The sequence below is a fragment of the Heptranchias perlo genome, chromosome 8 (genome assembly GCF_035084215.1).
Source record: "Heptranchias perlo isolate sHepPer1 chromosome 8, sHepPer1.hap1, whole genome shotgun sequence".
In the NCBI taxonomy this organism is placed as follows: Eukaryota; Metazoa; Chordata; class Chondrichthyes; order Hexanchiformes; family Hexanchidae; genus Heptranchias; species Heptranchias perlo.
Window position 1 is genome coordinate 13182105 of NC_090332.1, and position 13962 is coordinate 13196066.

At 41.7% G+C, this 13962-nt stretch overlaps 1 protein-coding gene across 5 annotated transcripts in view; it reads right to left on the reverse strand.

Annotated features, from left to right (window-relative positions):
• ltbp1 (latent transforming growth factor beta binding protein 1) overlaps window positions 1-13962 on the reverse strand; it is a 304945-nt gene that overhangs the window by 288539 nt on the left and 2444 nt on the right. The window lies entirely within an intron of this gene.

Genomic DNA, 13962 nt, shown 5'->3' on the forward strand with positions numbered 1-13962 from the left:
AGTTTGAAAGGCTCACTGCAGATTTCTTAATTTTAGCGAATGGTGGAAATTCCTGTATCAGTGGACAATATACGATTGTCCAGGACGTTCACAATAAGGATTCAGTCTAGATCTAGAAAATTACAGTAGGCTGCTGCCATTTTTAGGATAACTCCTTAAGCCTCCCACTGTCTGTGCACAGGAATTTTCCAGTAATAAACGTATACCTTTAAATTAGGGCTTAGCTACTCTTTTCCGGACTACTGATATAAAACAATCATACCCTATAAGGTGAAAAGGAAGTTCACTATTAATAGGTTAAGTATGAACATGTGCTCAGTCACATAACCTGAAATTTCCCTCACCAGATGTGGGTTTAATTTTTATGTACTGTAAAACAGGTCCAGAAATTAAGGGGACGCTGATGAGAAATGGATGCTGTTGAGAGGCCTCTTCTCACAAATAATAGCAATAGTTGCTATAACCTTCTGCGGCGGGGGGGAGGTAGTTAAATTTAAGACCCACTCAAACTCTTACCTTTAAAAAGAGTACTGTAATGATGCTCCGTGAAACTTTCTGGCACTGCTGATGACCCGTGCTCCTCTCACTGCCTCCCAGCTGAAGCACCTCGAGAGTAAAGAGCCAATTTAACACTGGTGCTTGCTTCATGCAGATCATGGGGGAACAGGGTGCATGAGCTAGCTCACCTATGATTCACCACTAAAAGCAGCTGCATCCTCTCAATAGCAGAATCGCAGAAACTGAGCAACTTAAATTGACAATTCTAGCAGTGGGATAAGGGAGCCAGTTTAGAATGTAAACGCAGGGAGCCAGTGCTCACACACATCGCTCTCCTAAACAAACAACCAATGTAAAAGCATCTCTTAAACTTGCTGTGAAAACTACCTAATAAAGCACAATAAAAGGAGCTGAATGTAGGCATGGCAATAAAGGGGTGGGTATAGTTTCCTTTGTTACATGCATTCCACTTAGAATCATACCATTCGGTCCATCGTGCCTCTGCCGGCTTTTTGAAAAAGCTAACCAATTAGTCCCATTCCCATGCCCTTTCTCCATAACCCTGCAAATTTTTCCCCTTTGAGTATTCATCCAATTCCCTTTTGAAACTTACTATTGAATCTGCTTCCACCACCTTTTCAGGCAGTGCATTCCAGATCATAACAACTCGCTGCATAAAAAAATTTCTCCTCATGTCGCCTCTGGCTCTTTTGCCGATCACCTTAAATCTGTGTCCTCTGGTTACTGACCCTTCTGCCACTGGAAACAGTTTTTCCTTATTTACTCTATCAAAACCCTTCATGATTTTGAACACCTCTATCAAACCTCCCCTTAACCTTTCTCTGCTCTAACGAACTCGAAGGAGTTTTGACACAAACATCACCTTGCGTGATAAAGAATAGGCAGTGAAGTCTGAAAATAATTGAGGTAGCGCTCAACTCAAGATGTGGGTAGAAAACTTCTATATTCTATTGCACAGTTTTGCAGCATAACTCGGGTGTAAATTTGGAGGATCAGATTTATACAGCATTTGGAGAAATAAAAATCTGTTCAGCCCTTTAAAAAAAAAAGTTCTTTCCTCCCCATCTCGCCCCTACACACACACACACAAACACACACAAACACACACAAACACACACACCAATTATAAACCCTGGAGCCATTTAATGCTCAAGGGCAAACTTGCAATCCACCCCTGTATTTGTATGAGGAAGTACATATTCTGGTTTTAATATACTTGAATGCCAATTTCATTTATGATGGAATAGCCCTTCAGTTATACCTCACACTGACTAATAGCATAGACTTTCAAATACATATGAGGTAATCAGTCGTTATAAATTAACCCTTCTAAACTCACTAGTGCAAGGGAGAGGTTCCCTCTAGGGAATAAACAATTTCCAGGCTGACAGCTGAGGCCCTCCTCTACACCCAGTTTATGTCAATAGTCCGAATGGAATCTAATCACCACCGAAGAAGGCTCCTTCTAGTAGGAAGCGCACTGTTTACTGTGGCATTTTGCCTTAATTACCTTGGTTACATTCCAGTCCTGAGTGGGCTCATTCCCAGGGATATCAATCCAACAAATTTCAAAACGACACAGGAATTCTCCACCAAGTCGTTGTTAACTTGTCTTAAAACTGGAATACCCATTTATATGAGACTATCCAGACTCCAGGACTGTCAATCTATAAAGTGTGTAGACAAAATTCCCCCCCCAACCCCGATATTACTTAAACCAAGCCAACAAACAGTAATAGACATCAGATTTTTAACTTTGGCTCAGTCATGCCCAATTCATATTTATGACAGTTGCATTGAAAATGAATAATTTACATGCCAGTGTGGAGTAACGTCAATAAATATTCAATACGCCGAAGAAATTAGGAAAGAGGCCTGGAAATGGGGCCCTGGGATTCTGTATCACCTTAAGACCAACTTCTGTCACAAGCCTGGCAAGAGAATGTTGATTCTACTGTAGGTCTATCCAGTTACAGCAGCACATTACCATGTGGTCTATGCAAATTCATGCCTTAAGAAAAAAGTGTAACAGGACCCATCTTTAAGATTAAACCAAATCTTAGAGATGGGTCGAAAGCAAAATACTGCAGATGCTGGAAATCTGAAGTAAAAGGAGATGGGTGTTTGAACTACAAACATAAAATACCCAATCAAGGAGAAAGCCGTTAAAGAGACCAAAGCCAGGAATCAGCAGCCCAGCAGAAGGGTGACCAGAGACTTAAAGTAGCCAAACCCACCTGCACACAGGCATCTAGCAGGAGAATGGGGAGCTCAAGTCTCCTAGGTTACGGGAGCAGGAGCAGTGGGGTCATCGGGATCGACAGAATCGGCAGGAGAGGTGGCACCAGGACAATGGGTTTCTAATTTAATTCAGGAGTCTCATGGGAGCAAGAGACTTCTGCACTTACTAAGAAGCCGACTGTAGTAACACTGCCACTCCTGCTGCTGATTCTGCTACTTTCACATTGGCCGAGAAATGTTACCTCAACTACATAATGCTTTTAAGGATCTGGTGGCGAAGATTTCCCCCGCTTCACTATTGGCAGCAAAAGTGTAAATGCATTCTTTTAAAACAGTTTCACCTCTAAAAAAAAAAGCACGCTAAGGAGAATTCACTCCATCCCAGATCTTTATTAATCTGCTGGTGTCATCTACAAAAATCATTTTTTTAATATTTTGAATTTGGTATTAAATTCAAAACACTGGAAATCTGCAGAGAGAAGCCTATGCCTCCATTTTATAAGCCAAGCCAGGCAGAAATTTGCTTACAAAATTATAAAGTATTCTTAAACACATTCCACCCTGACTTTTTTTCCAGTTCTCCTCGTCTCTCCTGGAGATTCTATTCATGCTGGGTACAGATCCATGGGCTTCAGGTGCTCTCTCATACCTTTTCCAAATGCCTATACCTCAGATGCAACCCTAGTCAACTCAGTGCCAGTAGGCTATGTACATCCAATGAGGACACCACGGCCAATCCTGATCCAGCCCGCATCAGACATCCACATTCATGCACTTTCCACCAGGTGTCAATGAATAGTGATCAGGAGCAGGAATCTTGGCTGGCCTAGGCTAGGAATGCTGAGGTCAATTGCAGTACCTCCAAGGCTATGTGGCTGAGATCAGGCTAATGCTGTATAGACCATGGATGAAACCTGGAGCCCAGCTGATCTCTGTAGCTCAATACCACCCCACACACACACACACACACACACACACACAGTGGATTCACACACACAGTGGATTCACCCGCAGATCCATTGGTGCAGTCCAACCCATGCTCTTGAAGAAATTTTGTCTATTTTTTTCTCCTTTTGATAAAAATGGGGAAGAAGAATTTTTGCCTTCTAGATTCCACGCTTGAAATTTAGCATTTCCCTGCCCACAACAGCATGTTCCCTACTCCCACAGTCCAGAGAGCCCCAGCCCCCAAGCCCACCCACCCAACCTGCTTGACCCATGATGAACCTCCCTGCCACCAAGGACAGTCCTTGGGCCTATCGACCCTCAGTACCTTAATGTACGGAACTACGCATGAGCCTCAGGAAGCTACAAGTAAAAAGGGAGGGTGGGTGGAAACTTTTCACTCAAACTATACAAATAACATAGTTTTGGAACCACAGTTTCCAAATTTAGCCTGGCCATCATGTGATAGAGGTGAATATAGGTAAGGCATTTGCCCCCCTAGGGTGGAGTCCAGTCAGTTTTCCATAACAAAGGAGAATAAAAAAATCTATAGGACCAATACCACCCTTTCATTTGCTGCACGGAAACTGGGATAATCGCATCCTCTGGTCTTCTTTTGCTGGAGAATAAGTAATAGGAAGGAAGCAGCACTGAATCCCAGCTTGGACAATGTCCCACAGCCACGAATGGAGGCCCAGAGATATTTGGAGCAGCAAATCCAAGCAGGGTATGATCCTAACTGCTTGCCCTGTTGAGCAGGTAAATGTTAGGGACGACACCATTGTCTGAAGGGATGGAAAAAATGTTGCATTCAACACAGGTTACGGTCGTATAATGCAACAAAGGCAGTCATTCATGGTTTCTACAGTTCTAGAAACACATCCAAGCTTCTGGCCATTCACTACGTGGCTGCTAATCATGTGCGAGGCTACCAGCGAGGGTTGACAATCTCTTTGCTCATGGACAACATCACAGCCAAGCCCTATCCTGTCCTGAAAACCACAGACCTGCACTTGTAGGTGCCTTGTGGAGATACACAGCCATCAGCCTGCTACGTATATGACTTTGCTGCTGTTTGGGTGTTCCAAATAAGTTACCAGGTGAACTAGAAATATAGAAAAAGATCTAGGATACGCTTTGGGTCACCACGGGATATAGAAAATAAGTTACTTGATAAGTAGTTTTAAAGAATTTATTATATAACCCACCAGCAACAAAGCTGCAAGGGAGATGATGCCAACTGAGTAAGAGTGGAATATCTTCTATAGCCACCCTAATGTAGAATATTCTGCTTATGCCATATATTTTCATGCAACAGCTTATAGTGTTCACCGTAAAAGAATTTTTAAAAATATTTGGTGGAACTTAAGAACAAATCTAATGGCTGGAAACCTGCAATCTCACTGAAATTAATCTAAGTATTCCACAGTATCCCAAAATTAAAGAAAATATTCCTGAATTCATAGAATCATACAGCACTGAAGGAGGCCATTCAGCCCATCATGCTCTTTGAAAGATCTATCCAATTAGTCCCACTCCCCTGCTCTTTCCCCATAGCCCTGCAATTGTTACCTTTTCAAGTAGATACACAAATCTCTTTTGAAAGTTACTACTGAATCTGCTTCCACCACCCTTTCAGGCAGTGCATTCTAGATCATAACAACTTGCTGCATAAAAAAAATTCTCCTCTGGTTCTTTTGCCAATTATCTTAAATCATGATCTTAAATCTATGTCCTCTGGTTACCGACCCTCCTGCCAGTAGAAACAGTTTCTCCTTATTCACTCTATCAAAATCCTTCATAATTTTGAACACCTCTACTTTCCTGGTACCATTCATGTAGTGCAACATTTCCAATATCAGAAGAGAAGCCGTGAACGAACACAGAATGAAAGGGATGAGGCAAGAGCTGAAACCCAGGGGCTCAAAACATTCTACGTGATCAAAAAAAAACGTTTGCTGTGCAAGGGACCCAAGCAGCTCCCATTTCTAACAAGTTAAATAAAGATGCAGTTATTTTTGGTTGCCAAACATCAACAAGTTACCACATGCTGTTATACATTTAGCATGATAGTTAAATAGTTACCACTGATACGAGCTTTGGAAGCAGGTCTGTTTACTATTCTGAGCAGGTTTGGAGCGGGAGAGGTACGATCTAAAACGAAGGGTTTTTATAACAGATAAAGGTTTAGCTGATGCAAAACTGTCAACAACAAGAACACGATAGGAGATTTTATGATCAAAAAGAACGAGACAAATCATAAACCTTTTTAAACATAAGGAAGGGGAGTCCCACTTTTAAAAATGTACACATCAAAACAGATTATATTTTTAAAGCAAAATGAACAAATCTCACTACAAATATGTGAAACTTGGTAAGGCAGATTCCAATTTCTGGTGTTAAATTCTTCTACTTACCCTGTTATTTATTTATTCCTCAGCCTACCCTTATCTTTTATTTTGCTTTCTCACCCCTCCCCACACTATCCTTGACAGAGAGGACAAGCAGAGGACCTGCTCCAAACACTTTGTCATTGCAGCTCTTGAAGCAGCCTCTGTGAAGTGCACAGGAATGGCCTGGGATAACTCGTTCTCCATTTTTTCCCCTTCCTGTAGACAAGCCTTTGCACTCTACTGGAAAACCTTTCCACCCTAACAACCACCCCCCACCCCTAACCCCCGGCCCTCCCACAACTTCATGATTAGTATGGGGAGCTTGCTCTGTGGGGTTTCACAAGCACAAATTGGTGTCCTACCATCTGTGGCACAACATGTCATTCCAGCAACCCACTTAACCACTACATTACCCACACTATTCACTGTACTAAGGAGAAAGCAACCATCTCTAACATTGCCCCCTATTTTATTCTTAATTTGAATGGAAAGTACATAATAAATGTGATACAATAACTTTAATTGCTCTCACATTTGTTGCAGTACAAATAGCTCAACCTCCTGCCTTTTACAACACAATAGATTTACCACCAAACTTACAGCATAGCTTCACAGATTAATAACCATACAACAACAGTAATTTCCTTCAAGAAATTCATTGGCTGCAAAGTATTTTGGGATGTCCTGAGAAGCATGATAAGACGCCATATAAGTTCTTTTCTTTTTCTTTCTAATTCCTCTGCGGCTCGTTAAAATAATGGCAACAATTGGTTGTTTTAGATAGCTGGGGTCCCAGATAATAAAACCCATTGCAGTGGCTCCCAATTAAACTAAGCATCCAACAGTACCCAGCAAGTCATGTTTTTTTTTGGAGGTAGGCGGTTGACAGGCAGCTCTTGGGTTGATCTGAAGAGCCAGCTCCAGCTGAGCTGAATGGAATGGAATGGGTTGCATGCAAACCCTCCCTATAATACATTACAAACAGGTGGCAGAGACATGAAGGAACGTCTCTGACAGTTTGATGCACTGACAATATTTTCTGACAGGTAACAAATATATTTGCTACCATTCTTTATCAGACAGAAATGGAAAGGGGAGGGTGAAGAGTATATTAAGCTGAAAGTACTCCCTAGACTTTCCCTCCTCTTTAATGAAAAACTGATTATCAGATAATAGAATCTGAATAGCTATACCAGTGCTATCAAATTTCATTCATCAATTAACCTGGAAAAGTTTTTTTTCCGGCTTTAGCAAGCTGAAAGGCAAATTAACTGAACAGTTTGCTAAGGAGACTTGTTGACATTCTCTATACTAACAGCGAGTTTTGCATTTTCTGCTTCTATGCTACTTTGCCTCTATTTTCTACCTACATTTCCACCTATACCAAAGATATATTTATTTCTTTGTTTGAACTTCCACTGGCAAAAATTCAAGTGGCTATTTTTGACATGTGAACAGTTAATTTAAGTGGGTTTTTAAACCAAAAAAGTTCTCCTTGCCAAACTCTGAATTTTTGGAATGTCTTTCCAGAATGGACAAAGGTATATAATGCAAACGAAACAATCAGAATGGTGCAAAACCATTAAAAAAAAACCTTTGTAGTCAGGACTTGCCAAAATCACGACAGATTAATCAAACATTGGTGTGGATTACAAGTGGTACAGGCATCAGCCACTTCATTTGAAACTCAACCTCTTTTTTATAAATGAAAAATTGAAATACAAATTGCGTCTGTCTTTACTGGATTCAGTTACTCATACATGTGCATCATTTCAAGCTTTACTCTTCAAGTCCTTTCATTATAGTGTACACTTTCGGCCTTATTTGGATGTTAATCTTTCAAAGCAATTTATATTGGCTAAAGCAAAGAGCCAGTAAGTACAAAGTAGGTGGAGCTTCAGATTTATATTTCATTGGGCTAATATAACTACATGTTTTATGAATGACATCACCTTAATCTTGGTAGGCAGATTTAGCACAGAGTGATGTACACGATCAATCCCAGATCTCCCCTGGTGATGAGTGAAATGCAACAGATTAGATTGAAAGGTAATTTGGATTGATAGGCATACAGTACTAAGAATCAGGTAAATTTTCCAAACTGGGACTCTGTTAAAGACTTCAGAAATAAATATTCATCACTTTCCATATTTACTATTTGAACTATTTTTTTGATTTACATATGCATTTCATATATCCAAATATTAAATTATCTTATTTTAATTTTGACTCATCCCGTGACCCTGAATACTTCTACAACTGCCCTGATATTATCCCATGCCATCTCTCAAAATTGCAATCAGATTTTCAGGCGCAGCAGGAAATAAAGGCACTTTTCTACCCTGTTAATTGCAATTTATTGAGTATTTCATTTATCCTCACTGAGACCTGCTCTGTATTGTCCGTTTCTTTGAATATATTTTTATAGCAAATGTTACTGAGGGAGTGCTTCACCGTCGGAGATGCAGTCTTTCGGATGAGACGTTAAACCGAGGCCTCGTTTTCCTCCACAGGTGGATATAAAAGATCCCACAACACCATTTCAAAGACGAGCAGGGGATTTCTCCCCAGTGTCCTGGCCAATATTTATCCCTCAACCAACATTACTAAAACAGATGATCTGGTCATTTATTTCATTGCTGTTTGTGGAACCTTGCTGTGTGCAAATTGGCTGCTGTGTTTCCTACATTACAACAGTAACTACACTTCAAAAGTACTTCATTGGCTGTGAAGCACTTTGGGATGTCCTGAGATGGTGAAAGGCGCTATATGAATGCAAGTTCTTTTCTTTCATAAGTATAAGTCGCATTAAAAACTGAAAGGCTTCCCCAATTGCAGGTTCTTAAAAATGCTGCGCCTGATGTGCATGAGTGATGGTGAATTGAGATGAAACTTAAATTTTAAGAGTCAAAGAAGAAATATACGGGTGTGGGGTCGGCGTTTCATCGGGCCACAATTGTTTACACTGATTTATGCCTATTTACGCCCATTTCAAGTTTGGGCATATTCTAATGAGATTGGGAGGATACTTGGGTGTTAACTTGACATCGACAAAATGGGCACAGCTTCGGGTGCAACTTCTGGGTTGTGCCCATGGAGGAAACTCCAGGCCTTGGTGTATAATGAAAACTGTAGTTTAATTTTGAGAGCACTTTAAATAACAACCTTTAAATTTAACGGGCTTTTAATTTATAATTGATGCATAAGTGAGTTTGGGATGTTGTGATTGTTATTAGTCTTAGCCACATGTGCAGTGATGTACTTAAAGAAAAATAGGGGCATTGTCTGCAGATTTTCAAGCCTGACTTAAGGAATATTGGATTCTTTACCTGTCCCCATCTTACCTCTATGACACTTGGACATAGTACGTGAAATTCCTTTATAGTAAGCAAAATGTATTACTTTTTAAGAATTTTCACCTCATTCCTTCACAACTGACAAATCGTCAAAGTGCAAGAGAGCAATCGCTGTTTGACTGTCCCTCCTGCAAAATCCCAAACCACCCACTAAGAATGCCATCTAGTGGTAACTTCAAATTTAAACTACCATTGGACCATGCACGATTGCAAAAAAAATACTAATGAATGAATTGGAATAAAGTTCCAAAAATGATTAAACAAAGATCAACTATCATTTACATATCTTCTGTTTATTAATATTTTTCCTCACTATAACTGGTCAGTTTTATGATGTGTTTTCTAAATGTGATTTTTGCATTCCTCTAAAGTGCAGCAGTAAGGACAGTTATGTTTTGAAGAAATACAACTAACCAACGATTAAAATGCTTTGATTTTTATCATGACGCATTTGTTATTTTAAAATAAAAATTTGCTGCATTAATAAAGCACCTATTAAATCCAGAAACCTGTCTTGGCACTGGTAATACACAATGTAATACTGCAATTCCCCACAATGGATTTATGGGGCGTGAAATTGGTCCAGGGCAGTAAGTGCAAAACGGGCGATAGCAAATCGGCAGCTTGTTTTACGCCCCACCCAACTTTCTTTCCCCGTGACGTCAATGGAAAAGAAAATCGGGGTGTAAAACGGGCTGCTACTTCGCTAACGCCCGTTTTGCACTTACTGCCCCAGACCAATTTCACCCCCCATGTTTTCAGTCACACCAGCAAGGTGAGATGTTGACTGGAGGCAATAGGGGCTAAATTCGACAGCACCCGATAAAGGGCACAAAATGGTCGGCACGCTGCGCTTGTGCGCCAGAAGAGAGAGGCCCAAAGACGGTCCTAAATGCTGTGGGCATCGATCGGGCTTCCCGACGCAGCCCTTTGAATTTCGGCCGCGGCCCACAGGTAAAAGGTGATGGGGCGGTGGGGGGGGGGGGGGGTGGAGTTTGAGGCAAACTCGAATGGTGCCAGTACAGGCCAAAAGCAGCTCGCAATATTAATGTAGAGAAAGTAAGAGCACACCTGGCTCCACATCAAGTAACTAAAAACCTACCTGCCAGTTTCTTCGGCGGCCTCCAGCGGTTTCTTTAAGGATCGCTGCTTAGACCATTGCAGAGCCTTAAAAGCTAGTTGCAGCTTGCGCAGCATAAGCTCCGACTAGTTTAAAAGAATTTCGCGGAAATGGGAGCAGGACCCACATGTCAACATTGAAATGAGGCCTGTGTTCATTTGAGGCGGACACCAGGGCCACCTGAAGCAAAGCGCTAACAAGTTTAGCTGCGGCTCAAACGCCCATGCAAGTTGGGGGTGAGGCAGACACGCTATTAAATCTGTCATCGTTACGCCAGTTTTACGCCCCCTAGGATTAAAGGGACAGGGCAGAGTGGATACAAAATTGGCTAGAGGACAGAAAGCAGAGAATAATGGTGAATGGTTGTTTTTCAGACTGGAGGGAAGTATACAGTGGTGTTCCCCCGGGGTCAGTATTAGGACCACTGCTCTTTTTGATATATATTAATGACCTGAATTTGGGTATAGAGGGTATAATTTCAAAGTTTGAAGATGGCACGAAACTCGGAAATGTAGTAAACAATGTGGAGGATAGTAACAGCCTTCAGGAGGACATAGACAGACTGGTGAATGGGCAGACACATGGCAGATGAAATTTAACGCAGTGAAGTGATACATCTTGGTAGTAAGAATGAGGAGAGGCAATATAAACTAAATGGTACAATTTTAAAGGGGGTGCAGGAACAGAGCCACCTGGGGGTGCACATATACAAATCTTTGAAGGTGGCAGGACAAGTTGAGAAGGCTGTTAAAAAAGCATATGGGATCCTGGGCTTTATTAATGGAGGCATATACAAAAGCAAGGAAGTTATAATCCTTTATAAAACACCGGTTAGGCCTCAGCTGGAGTAATGCGTTCAATTCTGGGCACCACATTTTAGGAAGGATGTCAAGGCCTTAGAGAGAGTGCAGAAGAGATTTACTAAAATGGTGCAAGGGATGAGGGACTTCAGTTATGTGGAGAGACTGGAGAAGCTGGGGTTGTTCTCCTTAGAACAGAGAAGGTTACGGGGAGATTTGATAGAGGTGTTCAAAATCATGAACAGCTTTGAGAGAGTAAATAAGGAGAAACTTTTTCCAGTGGCAGAAGGGTTGGTAACCAGAGGACACAAATATAAGGCGATCGGCAAAAGAGCCAGAGGCAACATGAGGACACATTTTTTTACGCAGTGAGTTGTTATGATCTGGAATGCACTGCCTGAAGGGGTGGTGGAAGCAGATTCAATAGTGACTTTCAAAAGGGAATTGGATAAATACTTGAAGTATAAAAAATTACAGGGCTATGGGGAAAGAGCACAGGAATGGGACTAATTGGATAGCTCTTTCGAAGTGCTAGCACAGGCACGACGGGCCGATAGGCCTCCTCCTGTGTTGTACCTACTATGATACTATGAACAATGTTGTATTTCGTCCCCATTATGCATTCCTAGAGAAAGGGAGAAAAAATCGAAGGCTGTTAACCTGCACTGCTCCAGCACAAGGCCCACCAGCAGTACTGAGGCCTAGGAACAGGTTAAAGGAATTCTGTTACAACATAAACAGTTTATGGTGATCTTTACATGTAGGATTTTGAACCGTTGCTAATCGATGTATCCTCTACCTAAGCCTTTACGATGAGCACATTTTAAATTGAAGCCACTGTTGGTGCTGAAAATAATTATTAGTGATATTCCAAACAAGAGTGAGAGACAGAGTTAAAGAGAGACTCACAGAGACACTGAGAGAAAGAGACAGACAGAGAGAAACAGATCGAGACAGAGAAATTGCATTTATATAATCTATTTCCACATCACTCAGAATATCCTAAAGTGTTTCGCATATAATGAATTCATTGTTGTTAAATCGATCAGTGTGAATGTTGTCACTTATCAACTACATAGAGGGAGCACCAGCTGACAATGACCAACATGACACCTGTGCGCCATCAACAACAACAAAAAATCGATTTAAAGCAGCCCCGTGATCTCCACAGAATATAGTAATGGATATATGGAAGTGATTTCAAGGTTGCTACCTCATGAGAAAACAATTTATAAAACTTTCACGGCTTTACTCTCCTGGCTTAGGATGTGATCAGAACCCATCAATGACCTTACAGCCCTGAGCAGCCACTCTTCTCAAAACTTCTTATTAATTTTTTTTTTGTTTACATTAATAAACAGAGTAGCACTCCTGCCACCCCACTAGGGCTGCTAGTTCACATGCAGGAAGGTTGAGCACATTGCAGCTGCAGCCACAGCTGCCACCCACCTGCAACCAGGCCTCTTTCCCAGGAAACACATTAATTCAGAGATGGAGGCAATGCCCCAGCTGTCACACTCCAGCTGACTGGATTTTTTTTAATTTTAATTTTAAGCATTACATTTGTATAATAAAATAATATTGCACACAGGTCCTATCACTTTTAATTGCCTGGGCTCTTGCTGCTTGAATAACCTCAAAGCACCATCTAGAATTGCAACCTGAAAATCACTCCCTCAAAGCAGCTGGCATTTCACTGAATAAAAGCACACACAACAAGCAGTGTGATCAACACCAGCATTATTTGGGTCATAGTACAGCAAGTGTAATATGGAGGTTGAGTATCAGAAGCACAGTGAGAGTGATATGGTCAGTCTGTATTACAGCGAGAGCGATGTGAATCTAGGTCTGTAAGTATTACAACAAGGGTGATATGGAGTCTGGGTCTGTCAGTATTACGACGAGGGTGATATGGAGTCTGGGTCTGTCAGTATTACGACGAGGGTGATATGGAGTCTGGGTCTGTCGGTATTACAGTGAGGGTGATATGGAGTCTGGGTCTGTCAGTATTACAGCGAGGGCGATATGGAGTCTGGGACTGTCGGTATTACAGTGAGGGTGATATGGAGTCTGGGTCTGTCAGTATTACGACGAGGGTGATATGGAGTCTGGGTCTGTCAGTATTACAGTGAGGGTGATATGGAGTCTGGGTCTGTCAGTATTACAGTGAGGGCGATATGGAGTCTGGGTCTGTCGGTATTACAGTGAGGGTGATATGGAGTCTGGGTCTGTCAGTATTACGACGAGGGTGATATGGAGTCTGGGTCTGTCAGTATTACAGTGAGGGCGATATGGAGTCTGGGACTGTCGGTATTACAGTGAGGGTGATATGGAGTCTGGGTCTGTCGGTATTACAGTGAGGGTGATATGGAGTCTGGGTCTGTCGGTATTACAGTGAGGGTGATATGGAGTCTGGGTCTGTCAGTATTACAGTGAGGGTGATATGGAGTCTGGGTCTGTCGGTATTACAGTGAGGGTGATATGGAGTCTGGGTCTGTCGGTATTACAGTGAGGGTGATATGGAGTCTGGGTCTGTCGGTATTACAGTGAGGGTGATATGGAGTCTGGGACTGTCGGTATTACAGTGA